Genomic DNA, 18838 nt, shown 5'->3' on the forward strand with positions numbered 1-18838 from the left:
CTCTATGCAACTTTAATAGAGTTTCCCTGCAGTGGGGTTACATGGATCTGTTCAAGCACCTGCAGTGTCAGCAGGCTTGGGGAGGATAGAGCACGCGTGCTTGGAGACTTTTCCATAGAAAGTACCCAGGGCTCTGACATCTCCACTGGGATGACAAGGCACCAATCTTCAAAGGTTCTTCTGAACTCCCTATATGGAGCTAAGTTTATTTACTTTGAGGACATCGATCCCCTCCAGCCAACAGAGTACGCAAGGGCTTGAGCTGCTGCAGGAAATAGGTCAGTTTGCCGTGATCTTGCATTCCCTGAAATGCTTGGAAAGCTTTCTGAGACAGCTTGGAGTAGTGCACTGGATCAGCTGGCTAATTACAAAACCTGACTGACTTTTCATGCATACCTGATTCACATGGAGATTCACGGCAGGGCTCATGGGATTTGTGCTGTATACAAACATCAGCTGATTTTCAAATTATCATTAACACAAAATCCCCCAAATCTGCAGCATACCTGCAAAATATCCAAAATCTGCAGACCCCCCCCTGCTGTGCGAGCCTGATTAGGCCATCAGGTTTAAAGTTTCATATGGTTCCCACCTTACTAGGCAAGCATTTCAAAATTACTTTAGATGCAAACATTTCCACTTTCCTGTCTCTCAAAAATACTGTTAAGTGCATCTGTAAAACTTCTAAATCAGGTTTTCATCTTTGGACATAGGCCATGTTTGAGATTTCTTGTCCAGAAAGGCAGATGTTTCACTAAATTCTGGCCATTTGAATCCAGAAAACTGTGTAACGAAAACTATTTTGCAATCTTATCTATTGTTGTTGTCTCCTATATTCTTTATAATAGATGCATTTATAATACAAAGGAATGTAAAATATATTAACCTAGATAGTAGTCAGTCAGTCAAAAAGAACCAGCACAGATCCACAGTAGATTTTAGCTTCTGTCTTTTCCAGAGAATAATAGCTGGCTGACTGGCTCTGCAAGTACTGGATTACACAAGCACACACACACAATGTGCAAAATGAGAAATTTGGGCATGCCTCTGGGCTAATTTTTCCCTCTCTACTTGCAAAGGCAGTACTAAGCAAAATATGTGATATTGGAAACTTTTACATTTTGAATGACCAATGTAAATGCATTTGAATCTTACTACGACCTCTACATATCCCCAAACCGAAGGCCAATTTCACTGAATGTGCAGCTACTCATTCCCCTGCAAAGATGCTTCCCAGATAAATTTGCAGGTCCTTTAATATGAGCATCATTTCATGATTTCCTGGTTGCCATCAAGTACAGACTCATTACAGCACTTCCATTACTGCCCAGTCAAACAGCAGACAGTGTTTGCAAATTTTGGTAGTGGTACTGCAACACTCTACATGAAGAAGAGTTAAATATAATATGCCATAATTCATCCAAACCTGACAAATAATACCAGCTAAACTTATATGCCATCTAAGTGCAAAGTACTTTAAAAATATTCTTATTAAGGAACACAGAGTGGTGGTTCAGAAAGAAGTAGCAATCAGTGGTGGGATACTTATTAACTCAAGTAGGTGGGAGACTGATAAATAAGAAGGCAGCTATGAGCTTGGCTGAAGAGCCTGCAATAGCTGCTGCTCTGAGATGGAGCAGCTGCCTTGGAAAGGGAAGAGAAAGATCTGAGATGGAAGCATGCCCTTTGTAGTCTGGGCTGACAGCCCCTGGATGCAGCAGAGTTGGAGCAGGGAGAATGGGCATTTGATTAGTTTTGGCTAACAGCGATACAGAAGACAAATTGTTATGGAATGGTAATCCCACAAGCAACCACTCAGAAAACCAGGATGGATGTACAGGCATCTATGCCCGCATTGCGTGTGCAGCCAGTCCTGAGAGCTGGGGTGGCAACTGCTTTCTAGAAACTGAGGCCACGTAAGATGAGCTGTGAGCATTTGAGGTGCTCTGAATAACATAATAGTAGAGGACATGCCTGGGAAAACCAAGACACATAGAGTACTTGATTAAACCTAGTCCTTAGATCTCTTTGCTTCTTTATAATGTACAGAGAGAGCTCAAAGAGCAGGCTGCCACATTTTCTATACATGAAGTCCTTGTTTGCAGTATTTATTTGAAAGACCCTCTTGATGAGTGGGGAACAAGGAGAACGAAGGCAACCATAGTGACCTCTGCTTGAGGGAAAGACATTATTTTGATCAAATAGCTTAAAACTGTTTTTGAGCAATATTAACATCTATTTTTTTTATGGATACCATATAAATAGCTGGAAGAAAAGATATGCTTATTAAAGATCAAAGCTTCCCAAGCTTTTGATTAAAGGAAGAAAAAAATGCTACCTAGTCACATCTAAGTCCTCTGAAAGTTTACAAAGAGGGGAGAAAAGACAGGACATTTCCGATATTTTTTGGACAAAGAAATTGAGCACAAGAAAACTAAAAATCTTTCAAGTGATCTTGAATACTCCCAATGCAACAAAAGCAAGTGCAAGCAAAGCCTGAAGGATTTCAATGTATACACCTTAAATTTTCTACTTTGCTTCTACAGTTGCCTCAAAGTGTTTATTTTCTATGCAGAGACCAGAAATACAAATAAAAAAAGGAATAAACGTGCTTCCATTTCCCCTCTCTGCCTTGCAGGGTCTCCTGAGACCCTCAGGGCAGGGACACTGGTCTCTGCATTTTGCACAGACCTCCACCTTCAGGACCCTTAGGTACCACCATAGCACATTAGCAGAACAGCTGCTGCCACCCCTTTGATTACTCAAGATGAGACCTTTTACCCTTCCAGGATGTAAATTACCAGCTGTCAAGTGGGTGCAAGGCACTCAGCTCTGTACTAAGACGAACTATAAAAATGTTAATCAATTCTAATCAATACCATGTCCTGTGTCTGAAATGAGCTGCTGGGAGCAAAATGGCAGCAGCAGAGCAGAGGCTCTCAAGCAAACATTTAAGTACAAAGTAAAAACCACTGGCCCCAAAATATCCCTCACGTTTAAAAGTGGGCTGGCAGGAGTAATGCTAAGGAGCTCTGTTATTAGAGAGTACCAACCTGGACCAGCTGGCAAAGAGAATGGGTTTTGGTTTCCAATACTATCCACACAATAATTTTCAATAAACAGGATCCCATATCAATTTTTCCAACCTGTGCTCTCCCTGTACTGCCAGGACACACAGCATGTGTCCCAAGACAGCATCTTCTCATGCTCACCATAATAATGAGCAAACCCATGTCAACCCATTCCAAACCCATGGAAAACCAACATATGCGGTCCCCAGGTACCCTTGAAAAACACTAATGGCTGTTTCATTTCAAGAAGGGGAGAAGAAAGGCTGGGAAGAAAGGTTCATTATTCAGTGAAGGAAATGCAACATGGCCTAAAACTGAAGGACAGAAATGCATAGCAAATGAGATACATATTAAAACAATAAGCTACTGCTAGCAGAGCAAATCCAAGTATTATTCAGGGAAGGAACACGCAGCAACCAGCAGTTATAATACACTCCACACAAGTACACCGATGGACAATAAACCTGTCTTAACCAATACAACAAATTGTATGAGTCTCCCTGCATCTTTCATGGACCACCAGCTGCCATGTATATGTTTCCATATTCATCTATCATTATCTCATACTCATTATAATTGTCACAAGCTTCATGAGGCCACCCCTCACAGCGGTCCCACTCTGTCTTCCACTTAAAAATCAATGACAAAACTGTAGTCCCAGTGGGCTGAGTCTTTGTTATTTCTAATTCTGGGGACCAAAACCTTTCTGTTTCCTCATAGGTTAAGCAGCTAATGACTATGATGCTAAAACGTTCAGAGAAAAACATTTTACCTGTAGTGTTTTGGGAGAATAAAATATTTTTAATAACACTGCTTGATTTTGCCTTTTGTTTCTATTTTTTGTATAATAATTACCTTATTTTAAAAAAATAAATGTATGAATTATAAATAAACCCCTATTCATTTTAAACATACAGAGCCATCCTGCTCCAGTTTCACAATGCTTTTGAATGTTCCATAAATAGAAAAAGTCATCCAAACTTAACATCCAAATTTTGGATGAATCCAAAAATTCATCCAAACTTTGAGCTTGACCCATCAGCATTTTCTAAGAAAAAAAAAAAAAAAAAAAAAAAAAAAAAAAAAAACCTATGCCAAAACATTTTGGTCAGCTCTTGAAAACATTTACTTCTAATAGTAAAAACAAAGCTAGGCTGATAGGAGGCATGAAATGTTAAATGCTTTTAAAAGGAAATAAACTTTACTATTTTTCTATGCATTCATATCAAAAGATCCTCACTTTTTTGCCTTTCCTACCTCAAACTAAAGATATATAGATAGACAAGTTGGAATTACTTACTAGTTGGCACTGAAATTCCAGTTAATGTGTACATAATACAGTAGGCTGCTCTAACATCACAAACCTCCAACAAGTCAGTATTAGCTCTGAAGTGATACTAATTCTGAATTCCTGGTATTTTGCCACTTTAAATTAGGTACTAGATGAGATTAGATGAGGGGTGGCTTTTCTTCATTGTTTGCTTATTTTTGTGCATTTATGAAAGAAATCTTCTAGTTCTCTTAAAGGTCCTAAGTAAAATACTGTAGAAATTGAACACACAAAATGTTACAATAAACAACAGAGACACACAGTGTTATATTTCCTGACAAATAGCTCTCTTATTAGTTGTGCATCCTTAACAGGAATTAATGCAAATCCATTTCCTTCTGTAAGATATAATTTCATTCACTCCACTGACCTGAAACATAGAAGTGATCATCGATATTTTACCCTGACACCCAGACATCCATTACAGGATCCCATCCAGACACTCTTCTTCCAAGCAAGGAGCTGAGTTCTCCTGAATCAATTAATCTCTGTTTACTTATGTCTCTCCCCATGTATAACAGCAGTGATTTACTAAATCCCTTCGAAAATTAAATCTCAATATTAAATGCAAAACTTCAACATGTGAGCTGGCAGAATTCATCAGTGACATATGGATATTCCCCAGCTACAGGAAACAGGAATTTATTCAGCTCAGGTTTAGTGCTGGAAGTGTTTCCCCAGCACACAGGCTGCTTAGCCCTGCTGAAGTATATGGTGTGCACCTTATGTCTGAATAACAAAACATACTCCTACAAACCAAAGAGTTTCAGTTCCTTGTTCTAGCTGGAACTACACACCTTACACAACTCAGTGAGGACAGTCATTTTCTGAATGAAATGTCTGCAGCTGATTGGAGCAAAAAGGCATGCTTATTTGAAAACAACTGTTCCTCCCTGCAGCTTGAGTATAAAACACATTGAACTAAGATGAAAGGGTCTAACACAGACATCAAATTACTTTTGTTGCCCTTATCCCAGGGCAGTAGCCCAAAATAAGGACTGAGCACTCTGCTTACCTGAAGCAGGAGCTGAGGACTCAGCTGACTTGGTGTTAACAAGTGCAGCTCCCTAATTCTGACTGAACACAAAGGAGATGGGCAAGACCAATCTGGAGGGCAGGGGGAGGAAAGGATCCCCAATGAGTAACAACAATTGCTGAATATTATGTTAGTGTTTTTCTTATAGGACTTTGCTCCAGGAGACATGAGACTGAATAAGAATGAAAGCTTTCACTTAAAGAAATAGATTTCCATCTGCCATGTCTGCAGACAAAAGCTCCCCAGAGCTCTGAAGCCCTCTTGTTTCAGCATGTCACCATCCTAATAAAAATTGGAAATATCACAGCCTAGCTTTAAAATTATATTTTACTAATTTTTAATCGCAAACTTTGGCTCAGGGTTGGGTTCTTTAACTGCTCTCTCTTTGGGTGTCTGTGAATCACATTTTTGATTTCTTCACCATGAGCACTAGACTTTTGGTTTCTGCTGTCAGTGAGAGTCACGATCTTGGTACCTATATGTGGTTGCAGGAGGGACCACAGCAAACTTCACAGGACTTGCAGAAAAACCACAAGATCTGCTCAAGTTACCACTGCCCTGGTAGAAAAAGGTGAAGGTCTGTAGCCATTCACTGACACATGTAAACTCTCGGCTGGCTTTTCTCATTTATTTATTTTAAGAAAGAGGATTAGGTCAAAATCTGTGAAGATCAGACAATTTTGGACTGTTTCTTTAGCTCACCTAACACCTATCCAAAATCTGAAAGCAAATGCTAAAATCTCATTGCACCTAGAACCAGGTTTCCCATTCATTAGAATTTGTGTCATTCTGTTCAAATATACAAATGGCACCTTCACTTGACATTACCCAGTTACGATCCCCAACTTCATACTAAAATAATTCATCAGCAATGCTTCAGAAAGTCAAATATATCAAGCCACACCAATTATCTTTAATAAAAACTCTGTGGTTTATTTTGGAAAAAAAAAGTTCAAGTTTCCCATTCTGGCAAAAGAATCGGAAATATTTCAAGACACTAACAAGCTCCCTGTAATTCTGTGGAGGAATAAGAGACATTTTTAGAGCAGTTCACTTGGTTTAGAAACGCATGGTAAGACCTGGAGTAGCAGATACAGATACCCAAATGCTAGGTGGAATTAGCACAAGTGTTCAAGAGGACTGCGATCCAAGAAGTCCAGACCAATGAAGGAGTGGGCAACAGCACACCACACAACACTTGGGTTTCTGCTAATCATTTTATTGACTGCTCATAATCTTGTCCTCTTGAGCACTGAGAAACTGTTCATATATATCTGTCTCCCACACTAAAGACATATAAGCCTGGCAGCTCTGTAAGTCCTTTAAGGCCTCACTTAGGTCCTAAGGGCTTGATTTGCTAATTTTGTTCAGATCCTAATATCCTAACCATGCTCAGGGCAGAGCTTTAGGATTTGCTATGGTTTTAGAGATCTCTGGTGTGAGCAATCTCATCCCTTGATTCAAACCCCGAGGTTAAACTTCTATTTTTCAAATTAAGAACCTCTTAAACTTAATTATAGCAGCTCTAAAAACCTTAGACCCTCTATGAAAATGCATGTGGACCTTAATCTTTTCATAGGATCTACTCTGCAGTCAGTGTACCACAAAGCACACAAAAAAATGCAGCCCCGCAAAAAGAATTATTGTGGAGCTCATCCAACCCAGCCAGCTCACTGCCAAAGATCTCCTTGATCCTCCTTGCTTCCTTGTGTGGTGAGACTTGTCAAGAGCCCCCCAAAAAGTCAAACCTACACCCCATGCCTCAAGGCCACTAGGACTCTCCACAAGCACAGGAGCTAAACCTGCCCTGTCTGGAAATAGGGACGACCAGCTGCACACCCGGGAAAGCAAACTCTACACCCGGTTTTCGCCAGTGCTGCTTCCATTTGCTGGCTCCCCTACTCTGAAACAGCAATTTCCTACAGAGGAAAGCACTGGAAAAGCCTGAACAGGTCCAAGCACTGTGGCAACCTCTTCTTTCTATGGTAGCAAAGGGTATAGTCTGCATAACATGCAACTTTTTCTTCTGCTTTATCATCAGAGAAGTTTTGCTGTGTTAATATATTTCATCCACCTCTCTTCAGCACAGACACAAAAAAACCATGATTGGGTAGTTCTAGTTCTTCCACTTATATTTGTTTATTAATGCTCTACTCTATGTACAGTAAACTGCTGCAGAAAATCCTCCTGGCAAACAATACAGGATCAAATTGAAGAGCAGAATTCTGTTTGACTTATTACTAAAAAATGAATTGGAAGGTTAAACAACAACTCAAGAAATCATGCAAGTAGTAAGTATACATTCAAAACTACCCCCTATAAGCAATCTCCAGAACACTCCATAAAACAGGCTTTAAATAGGATATAATAACTGCTGTGCTATCCAACTGTCTTGATATAAGCTCATCAAAAAAAGGAAGATAAACCTTACCATTCTTTTCAATCCAACACGGTCACAGAAAATAAATCTTAGATAGCAATAATTTTAAACCATATACCAAAAAACAACACTCAGAACAGAACAAAAACCCAACAAGAACAACAAAACACCCACAAAAACAAAAATTTAAATAAACCATAGAAGGTCTGAGATGTTTTCTACTGTCTACAGCCAAATGCTAATAATTATTAGGACTGAACTCCAGTAAAGAATACACTTAAGAACCAAAACCAGTCTGCCCTTTGTTCACACCATACAAACACAGCACTCCTCTATGGGATATGATGCTTACCAGTTTCTGAGCAGGATTACACACCTCCTTCAACAGTCTCCTCATAAAATAGACTTTCTTTTGCAGCTGTGTAAACTACAAATGACAACTGAGCTGGGTTTATTTCAAGCAGCAAAATAGTAGTAAGAGGCTGTCAGTGCAGCCAGTAGCAACCAGCACTGATCCCACTCAGCTCAGCTGTTTACCAGAACCAAAATGCAGAGTGCATATGTGTCCTGTGCAGGCAGAAGATGTTTCCCTGATAATTAGTACTGGAGCCTCCTACCTGGGGAGGCACTAAACTGCACTCATCATGAAAAATTAAACACCACCAAGTGAAACAGAAGCGTTTGTTCTCAGTGTCAGGCTTTGGCACCATAACAGGAGATAAGAGATTCAGTATCAAATAGTGATTGCAAGAGGCAATGAAGGCAAACTAGCCAGAAATCCCAGCTTAGCATGCTTAGTATTACACTGGTGACAAGTCAAGGATTTTGTTCTCAGATCTGTTTGTTAGAAGCAGTTTTGTGCATTCAGCAAAGGAATCAGAAGGGAATAGCAATTACAGAGAGCTGCCGCAGCTGAGCTTTTTAGACCATCACACCAGTGCAGCCCATTTCCCAGCAGGATGCTCCTACTGGGAAAACCTGATATCTACTTGACACTATTGTTCTTCCCACGGCAGTTCAAGCAGTAGAATGTTTCTAAGCAAAACTGTAATGATTCGATAGAGAAATGTTCCACCCATAGAGCGACAAGACGTTACCTCACCATACCCAGCAGGATTAGTGGATTTATTGCATGTTATCCCACAGCGGTTATTTTTCCTCCCAGTTTTAATTTTTTAGCATGTTCCTTGATACAAGAACAATTTGCATAACCAAGCAGAGACTCATTTTGAACACACTTACAACAGCATCCAAATGCCATGCTGTAAAGCTCAACAGAGTCGGGAAGCTTTCAGTCTTGCCATTAAACCTTAATACTTCCTGAGGGCTGTGTAGTCTTAATTTTATCCCATGTTTTTGCCACAGCACTGTACATAGTATCATTTCAGTATAGATCAGATGAAAACCTGCACAGATTTATCTGATCTGTTCCTCTATCAAAGTTTTTTAATCCCCTTTTCTCTGGAAACCTGGAAGAAAAAGATAAATAAAAAGTGAAATCTCAGTTTGCTTCCTCACAGCCCCTTGAAATGCACTGCCTTTTTTTTTTCTTTTTCCTTTGTTATTCTTTCATTTCCCTATGGAGATGTGGTAGAACACCACTGCTTTACTTGTGCAGATGACTTTTTAAGAAATCATTTTAAGAGAACACACTGCACCTTATTTACCCATCTCATAGTGGAAAGCAAGTTAACAATGCTGCTTTGCTATATTAGCCTGTAACTCCAAGTTCTGTAGTAAAAGTACAAAACAAACACTTGATGAGGGTATTGAAGCACTCATTTAAAAAACCTATACATGCATAATTTGGGATACAGCTTCTGGATTATCTTGGCTTTTATGTAGCTCTTTGTTTATGTTTGCAATCCACCCTATGGTCTGCACCCTTTCTTGTATAGACAGGTTCTGTGATGGTCTTCAATTACATGTTTTCCTTGTGCTTCTTTTTCCTTTTTAATTATTCGGTATCAGAATTAATAAACAGCTTACAAAATGGAAATGTCACAACAGTGCAGAGTACATCAATTGATAAAGTAGGATGCAGGACAATTTAAAGGTACATTTCTCAGTGGCAAGGAATCTGATCCTCTTCCAGCTGGAGTACAAAGCAATATCCAATTGACTGCAATGATAGCCAGTGGGCTTAAAAGATTCTCATGATTTTACATATTAAGACAACCTATTTTTCATAAACAGTGACAGAAGTTGTAGTTTAAGCATCATTTAAGAGCTATAAAGTGCACAATATGCTCGAAGGGCATAAATTTACTTTAAAAAAGCAATTTGCAGATCTCAAGAAAAATGTTATTACAGTTTGATCCAAACCTGCATGCCAGCAAAACTACAAAAACGTGCTAATCTCCCCCCTTCATTCAACCAGTCCTATAATGAAATACCTTGGGGAAGGAAACAGGCCAGAGGAAATAACTTCTAGATTTTTTAACTCTTTGAAGTACTTTATCTGCGTATACGCAGAATGAGGGATCGATGTTTTGGAAATCGAAGTGTAGTTCGGGTTTAGCGTTATCAACTGGATTTGAGGAAATCACTGAGATCTGACTGAAAAAAGATATTCTTATCAACTGGTATCTACCACAATTTCTTCCTTCCCACGTGCAAGAATGCAGTAATAATGCTTACAGAAAAAAACTAGTACAATCCAACAAATCCTGATATGCCCTTTGTAGAAGCAGAGAGAAAAAAAAGAAGGTAACAACTGTCACTGTGGCTCCTCACAGCCTCTCCAGTCTTGATGTAGAGCTGTCCCTGTTCCCTTTTTGTAGTCCTCAAAATCTCTTTCCACTGCAACTGCTTTCAGCCAAGTAGCAGAGAAGCAGGATGGGAGAGACTTTCAGAAGAAGTGTCCCAATCTCAGCTTGAGGACATGGACCTGATGCAGGGGGCAAAGCCCAGACAGTGCAGGACCACAACTACATTTTCTTCTAGGGAAATCTGAAGCAACACACAATAACTATGCATATTAGAAAACCACTCCTTCTAAGGGATGGATGGAAAATTATGCATTATATTAACATGAAGAACCACAGCTCAGCAAAACAGGTGTTTCTTAACAACTGTATTCCTCTCCAGCTGTGGACTATGTCCAATGTATTCCTGCTACTGGAAATGCAAGTTTCCTTCTAGAAACAGGCCAGGCATTTTAGGCCCAACTGAAAAAAATATTATCCTCTCCTCTTAACTACTTACTATGTTTAAACTTACCCCTTGAAACATGCATCTTGTACTTTTTGCCATCCCTAAATACGCCCTCATTTTCAGTTGCTCACCGGCAGACAAATGCTGTAGGTATCATACAAACACACACCAGGAAATGGACACCACCACAAAGAGTTTATAGCAGGATGAGATAAAAAGAAGTGTGGGGAAAATCCAAAGTCGCATGGAAGAAAGAGAGCAGTAAAAAGCTTTGTCACAGGTTGCTGGGCAGATGAATAAAGAGGGAAGCACTGATGATCTCCTAATGTTCAATTTAGTGCTCTACTCACTAGAAACTCTTCAGTTTAAGCACTCCATCCTTCTACTATAAAAACAAACAAACAAACAAAAGACATCTTAGGTGGTTGAGAGTAGGCTGTATGTTTATTTTAAGAAATCTGGAATTTCGAACACACTGATGCACTAAAACGTAATTCCTCAGGGCATCTATGAAAACCTATGCTCCTTGTGGCTGGGAAAGGATTCACAAAAAGACACACATGAGGTATGTGCAAAAGCATTTTCTAAGACAACAAAACATATATGATGTGATTCTTGGGCTGTCCAGTGCAGGGCCAGGAGTTGGACTCAATTATCCTGATGGGTCCTTTGCAATTCAGTAAATTCTATGATTCTATGAAAACATACATCATGTTTTAACTGAGAGAACACTGAATCAAAGTTAAAGTGGAAATTATCATAACCCATCCTGACTCTGATCCTAATCAGTGGCAGATAAATTAAATACAGGTTTAAATCCATGAAGGCACATAGATATTTGATTAGGCAAAGTGTACTGACTGGTAAAAATTAATTCTGGCATCAAAACCTATATTGATTGCTGTCACTCTGCTTACCCAGTTTAACTAATGTGGCCTAAGGGACTTGTGTTTCAGTGAGGGTGGCTCTGGGAAGGGGCTGTTCCCTTTTACTTTTCTGCTGTTTCCTCCCCCTTTCACAGGACTCCATGGTGGTACCCTTCTGCCTGCATATATTATGGCTGCCCACCAATTTTTCTTGTGCTTAATTCCATTTCTATCTTCGCTGAGCTCCAGCAGGAGCTAGGACTGAACACTGGGACAGGTGTTAGATGCAGCACAAAGCAAGTCGCTGCAGGTGGAGGCATGCATGGTAGCTCACTGTGGTGACAGGCCAGACACCATCCTTCAATGAGCCTTCAGTGCCAGCAGGGCTCCAGGGGCACTTGTGCCAGAAGAAAAGTAAGATTTTGGTTGCTCCTTTCCTGAGGTTCTTGAATAAACAGTGCTGTTTGCTAGTGTCATGCTCTGTCTAGCACAGTCAAGGAGTTAATCCTTATCCAGTATTGAGACACTGATTACAGGCTGACAACTTGAACCTCCTCCTCTTAGTACTGCTTTTTTACTTATTTTCAGATTATTTCCATAGATCTGTGTGTTTACATTTGTCTTATTTGAGCCTTGCAGATAGAAAATCTAGTACTTCTAGTTTATCAGCTATAAAATTCTCTCTGTTCTCAGCAGAGCTTGCAATGCCTCCCAGTCCAGTACTACTTTTAAATTCAATTGATTTTTATATTCACAAACCAGACTGAATGTGAATTCCTGTGGGAACCCAATGGACACTACATCCCAATTCAAAGTATGACCTTCTATCATTACCATTTATGCCACATTTGGTATGTTTGATATCACTTGGGCCCAAGAAAAGACTAGGTGGCTATGGTAGAAGGTGTTCCTACCCATGGCAGGAGGGTTGGAACCAGCTGATCTTTAAGGTTCCTTCCAACACAAACCATTTTATGTTTCTATACAAGGTCAAAATTAATAATGCCACCTGTAAAAATCACTTTTAGATTCTGCGATTTTCCTTTTTTGAACCACATGTACTTTCCTCATGAGTTCATTACCTTCGAGATAACTTATGATTTTTCTCTTAAGAGAGTTTAACAATTGATTTACTATGGGTCAGATTTATGTTATCTAATGGAATATGCCAGAATAATTCTTTTAAATGATTGCAATATTGCCCTTCTCAAATGGAAGACAATTCCAAAATTCTCATGACTGCTAAACAAATTTACAATGATTTAGTTAAATGAGTAGATAATTCTCTGTTTCATAGATCTTGTCCCTCATACTTGCAGGGGACCTCCAGCTATGTCTTACTCTCTCACCATTGCAGCTGTTTATTTAGCATTTCATTTATCAGCTATCCATGCCCATTAGGTGATATCTTACTCGGTTTTTCTTCCAGCATAGGAAGTATAGATGAACAAGGAAGAGTAGGAAAGAGAAATCTACTACAATGAAAGGGTTGAAATGCAACATATTTTGAAGTCTTACTGCATTCTTTTCTGGGCTACTCAGAATAAATGTGAATGACCTACATACTGTGCATACAGATGAACTTATCAAGTGGGTTAGAAAGGTTACATCTACAGTGGCCCAGCTCCAAAGCAGTTCAAATAGAGCCCTTGCATATCCACATTAAAACAGAGCAATTTCTCTTTATAAACCACTGCTGCTCCATAGTTCATGATTCTCATCTCTCTTGGTATTCGCTTCAGTGCTGGACCCAATGCTTGTCATTTGAGTAAGAGGGGATCTTTGCAGATATGAAATGCAAATGCCATCTTCACAACATTAGTTTTTTTTGGACCAATATTTTCACTTCGATTTGTCTGCTTGGTTAATGAATGTTTTAACTCCACAATGATAGCAACCCTGAAAACAGTCTATAAAGTTTTATTCTGTCCATTATGATTAGACTCATGTTTCTTCTACTGGCCTTCGGTGTTGCACCAAAATAAAACAGATTTCATGATGCTACTACAGTTACTATAAACACATAAAACATCATGCAAAGACTAAGCATTCAACCACATAAAGCAGGGTGCATAATTACACAGCAGCTGCTCACTGGCTCTGCAGAATTTGGCCTGATGATTTGGAATGGGATTCAAACAGATGCCTACACTTCTCAAACAGCTAAGACTTAGTTTAATGTTAAAGCAGAATGTAAGCTAGATCCGTATCTTCATAACTCTGTAATTTATTTTGTCTGGGATGTACAGCTATAAAAAATATTGCTCCAGTGTCAACTCCCTTTTATTTCAAACCTGCTTTTGTTGTTACCTCCACTCTTGGGGTGAAGCAGGGCTGTACAGAAACACCACCTGCACAGATCCCCAAACCAGAAGATGCTCTGGGAATCCAGATACTGAGGGATATATGTATCCAGCATACAGGGGTGTCAAAGGGTTTTGGCACTGCCAAGAAATTCCTTTGAATCGCTTTTCTGAGTTTAAATGCCTGCTTCCCCCTTGAATGCCAAACATGCATCACTAGCTCTTCTAGTATCTAGCTCTTCTGGTATCTAGCACTGAGGCATGGTATTGCAAGATGTCAGAAGCATGAAAATGAGCAAAAATTAGCACCTAGCTTTAAAAGAGGCTTTTTAGCCCTTTATATGATTAGCCCTACCTCTCCTAAAGCTCTCTCATCAAAAGTAGTTTTTGAAAGTGGGACATGGCTATTTGAAAATCTCAGACACTACTAAGGTCAGGGAGACTGCTGCCGTAAGGGAGCTGAAAGCTTTACAAGAAAACCACAGGAGCACTGGGAGGAAAGTGCTTTAAATACACAGTCCTGTTTTCAGCTACCAGCATGAGCATCCTTTTGGGGAGAACAAGTAGTTTCCTTTGCAAGAGCTGTCCTAAACAGCCCATAACCTGCTCCAGCACTGACCCTCCCACAGGGAAGAGGGGACCTGCAGGATGTCTCCATCTGGCTCACAACCATCTCCCGCACCAACAATGTAGAGGCGTCTGCTCCAACTGGCAGCTGGATTAGGTGACCTCCAGAACTCCCTCCCAGGCAATACTATGCCATGGATCCTAAAAGAGCTGGAAATAAGCTTCTTGTTGTGTCAAACAACGCTGTCTTATTTAATGCATGGTGAAAAAAGGGAGCCAGACCACCTTCAGTGTATATAGATACACACACACATACATATATGCATGTTCAACACTTGCACCACATCCTGCCACTCCACTGAGTGGGGAGGATGGGGGAAGGGAGCACTGATCTCAATCCATCAGATCCCAGGATGCAGACAACTGGGTAAGCTGGGTAGCACACTATTGCCAGATAATGACAACAACCTTTTCAATGGATTAAAAATTCATCCAGAAAGGTGATAAAGGAGATTTTTGGAGGAAAGGAAAGATCAAAATAATAATAGTTTCAAAGCACTGTACTTATTTTAGACATTCTTACAGCATGTTTCCATAGGAACTAGAACGCAAAGGAGCACACTGCAGCAGCGTTCACAAATGTTGTGTGGTTTAGTGGCTTGTAAAGGATCGGTTAAGGCCACCATGACCACTCTGACAGAGCCAGGCACCTGCTGCCCTTGCTGCACAACAGGATCTTAGCTATGATGTTCTGGAAAATGTAGGAAAATAACTATTTTTCCTGTATTTTTTTCCTCACATCCTACAGACATGGATGATTTCACATCCTCACACAGCCACATTGCTGAGCATTGCCCAGCCAGACCCACTTCATGTCGGGTGTGAGGACACCAGTGTTTAACCCAGATATTTCACAGATCTTTGTGGGAGGGGTTGTGTGGTTGCTGGGGAGGTGGGGTGTCCTAAGGAGTAGCACATGGGCCTGGCATTTGTATCCAGCTTTGGTACCCACCTGCTGAGTGACTTTGTGTAAGTCATGTCAGGTGAGATCTGCTCCATCTATCTGCTGCCTGAAATGCATCTAGCCCAGCTCAGCAGGTAGGCACTTCCCTGGCCAACAGGACAGCAGGACAGTGTCTATCCTGCCAAAGACACACCACAGACACATCTCTCGTTCCCAAAGCACCCACACACAGTCACCCCTACACCCACCTAGTCACATCCATACACTAAGCCCTTTGCCCACACGTCAATGTGCCTTGCGGAAAGTGATTATTTTCTTTATTCAAAATTGTCTGATACAAAACGAGGTCTGTGTCACAGTACACCAGAGCAGCATTTAACTACATGAATTGCATGTCTTGGAGCGAGGCATGTGCATGATGGTGCTTTTGGTAACCCTTCTACTGGGACAGCACTGGAGGATGTTTACGATGTGGGGAACCAGACATGGTGCAACGTCACCCTTCACTCCTCCTGTGTCAGCCCCCTCAGTAAGCTGTCCTCAAAACTAAAACGGGTTCTTTCTCAGGCAGAAATAATTAGTTGTCTCCAAAAGACAAGTGTTTGAAGAAAAGAACTCAGCCTATCAAATCTGGGAGACAAGGACCTGGGACTGAACAGAAGAATTAAGCTATTTAACTGCACAGACATCATGTACTCAAAGAGAACAAGAGCTGCTCCAGAGTGTAATGAACTGTGCACCTCTCCCTTTGAAGTGGTGTAAGCCTGAATGACCAGTTTAACTTTAGATGGTAAAAATGAGACAAAATTACTCCCACCTCTTGTGCTGTCATTCCTGAATGCATGCAGCGGTGCAGCGACAGCAATCCCATTTTTAAAGGACTTTCTCACCAACTTATGACAAGGGCTGGGTACTAGTTACTTGTACTTATAGGTTGAGAAAAGAATAGAACTTCGTTACTTACGGTTTTTAAATCCCCTAATATACATATATATTGAAACCTGCCTGACTCATACAAGTAAAGGTGGATAATTTTCAACAATCAGGGTAAAACACATTCTTCCTTGGATCTGCCAGGTTTAACTTCATAGTCCAGTAAGAAACTAAGCCAAAAAGCTAGCCAAACACCTCTATCCAGAAATACAATACAGATCACAGCTGGTAGGGCAAAGCAATCTCAGCTCAAACAATCAATCACTATTAATCACTTACAGATAACTTTTTGTTATTGTGGAAGTGCTGAAAACTTTTTTTTGAAGTTACATGTTGTAAATCAGGGGTTCCCTATAGCACAGAGGTATTTTACAAACAGCGTAAGAAACATATTAATTTATATATTTAGATCCTCCACATACTTCAGTGTTTCTTACTCATCAAAGCAACTTCTGCTGTACATACTGCCATAAAAATTCATATTTAATTACAGATTTGACAAAGAAATATAGATATACGATGTCTGAAACCATGTTGTATTTAAAATCTTACGACAGTTTCAGTCAGTGGAAGGACAGCAGAAAAGGGGAGCCCTGACAGCCTCACACTGAAATTCTGTATTTAAAACTGAATTATTTAAAAGAAGAACATTCTGATTATTCAGTCTCTTTTTGTGCCTCTCCAATAAAGCCACTTTTGCCTTGAAACTGAATCCCATTATGTCTACACCTTTCATTTTAAGGATTGGAAGCAGTATGTTACAAATACACATACTATCTATGCTCCAATGCCTCTGAAGACTACACTGAAGTGGCAGAAGACATGCTGTAATGCCAATTTTCCAATCCAAGTGAAATTTACTGGCCCAAACCAGTGCTGCAACACAGATGCAAATGCAGGATATAAGTTTTGCACACCTGCGTGTATTTGCACAACTCCAGATGCAAACACTGAAATTCCCAGCTGGGAACAACGCCACAAGCCACAGTAAGTTGTACTAAACACAGAGAGCAGTCCACTTCACAGCCCAAACTAAATAAAACACACATAGCATACAGACAGCATATAGTATATACATATTAGAATTTCTGATAATGTTATTTTTACACTGGGTAACTCAGACTATAATAAAGAAGAGTACAGTGTTCTGCACTGGACAAGCCAGCTGCTGTGAACTTACCCAAGCACTCAGTTTTCTGTTCTGGATCCCCTCGCAGGCAAGTCAGATCCAGGTCTTCTCTCTTGCATCCGAACTTTGTCTGTTTTTACCCGAGACCACATCTCACTCCAGGAAACCATTGCCTTCAAAGGGAGTACCAATGTCCAGGGCAGCTAGTGAGCCTGGCTAGGGCCAGACTACAGGACCTCCCTAGAGACTAAGAACAAGCAGGGATCTGCCAACCTTGCCACCCACTCCTGAAAGCATTTCTCCAGCTTAGCTTTCCTACTGTAAATTCTTGACACAGAAAAACAATTAAAAAAAAAAAAAGCATTTATAAAGCAATTAAAAAAAAGTCATTTATCCTCCAGGCTGCAGAGAAAGGAGGCTGCCACAGCAGTGCCTGTTTTGAATGCTTGGCAGGTACACAGGCGCAAGGGGAATGATGCTATAGATAAGCATAGACAGAAATAGCTAGAAGGATGAGCTGGCTCGGGGTAGCGGTGGTGAAAGGCAGCAATCTCCCTTCTCCCGTGATTGCACCAAAACCAGCAGCTGACCCGCAGACTCACCAAGAGTGCTGGCAGCAGAGGGTCCACCCAAGCTCTGAACTTCACACTGGAAATATCCCCTTTGTACAGATTCCTTTCCCCATCTTGGGTTCGTGCTTTGAGGGCTGCATCTTCTCAGCCTGCTTCTGACTCAGAGCACAAAACCTGCTTGCTGCCTCTCGGCGGTTTTGGTGCTGTTCCCAGAATCCTGCCAGGAAGCTGCAGCTCACAGATCCCCCTGCGCCAGCAGGAAAATCCAGTAACTATGGCTCAGAAAATACTGCCGACGCACCGACCTGAAGGATCTGGGCAGCCACCTCATCTCTCCCCCATGAGCAGCCTCACACAGTTCTCCCTACTGCTCTTGCCAGCCCTCAAAGAGACAAGCACAGAGGTGTCACCTGGCACTTACACAACCCAGCTGCAAAAATACAAAACAGTTAAATGTAAGAGTTTTACCCAGCTGCCACCACTTAATAACCCTTTGTTTCCCTCTCTCTCTCTCTGTATGGGAACAAAGTC

The 18838-nt window shown here is 40.7% G+C and overlaps 1 protein-coding gene across 4 annotated transcripts in view; it reads right to left on the minus strand.

The window, feature by feature from the left end:
* The window catches only part of MTUS2 (microtubule associated scaffold protein 2), a 249282-nt gene extending 230628 nt beyond the window's left edge, over nt 1-18654 (minus strand). For 2 of the 4 annotated variants that reach the window (XM_027884597.1, XM_027884592.1), the window contains exon 1: nt 17787-18076. The gene's annotated coding sequence lies outside the window, so the exon portion shown is untranslated. Of the gene's footprint in view, nt 1-17786; nt 18077-18337; nt 18530-18612 lie in introns of those variants that run through there. The other 2 variants (XM_027884594.1, XM_027884593.1) reach the window with 2 other exon arrangements.
* Nucleotides 18655-18838: the final 184 nt, after the last annotated feature.

Source organism: Empidonax traillii, unplaced genomic scaffold, assembly GCF_003031625.1.
Source record: "Empidonax traillii isolate 1590-97213 ecotype Southwest subspecies unplaced genomic scaffold, ASM303162v1 scaffold149:size904812, whole genome shotgun sequence".
Taxonomy (NCBI): domain Eukaryota; kingdom Metazoa; phylum Chordata; class Aves; order Passeriformes; family Tyrannidae; genus Empidonax; species Empidonax traillii.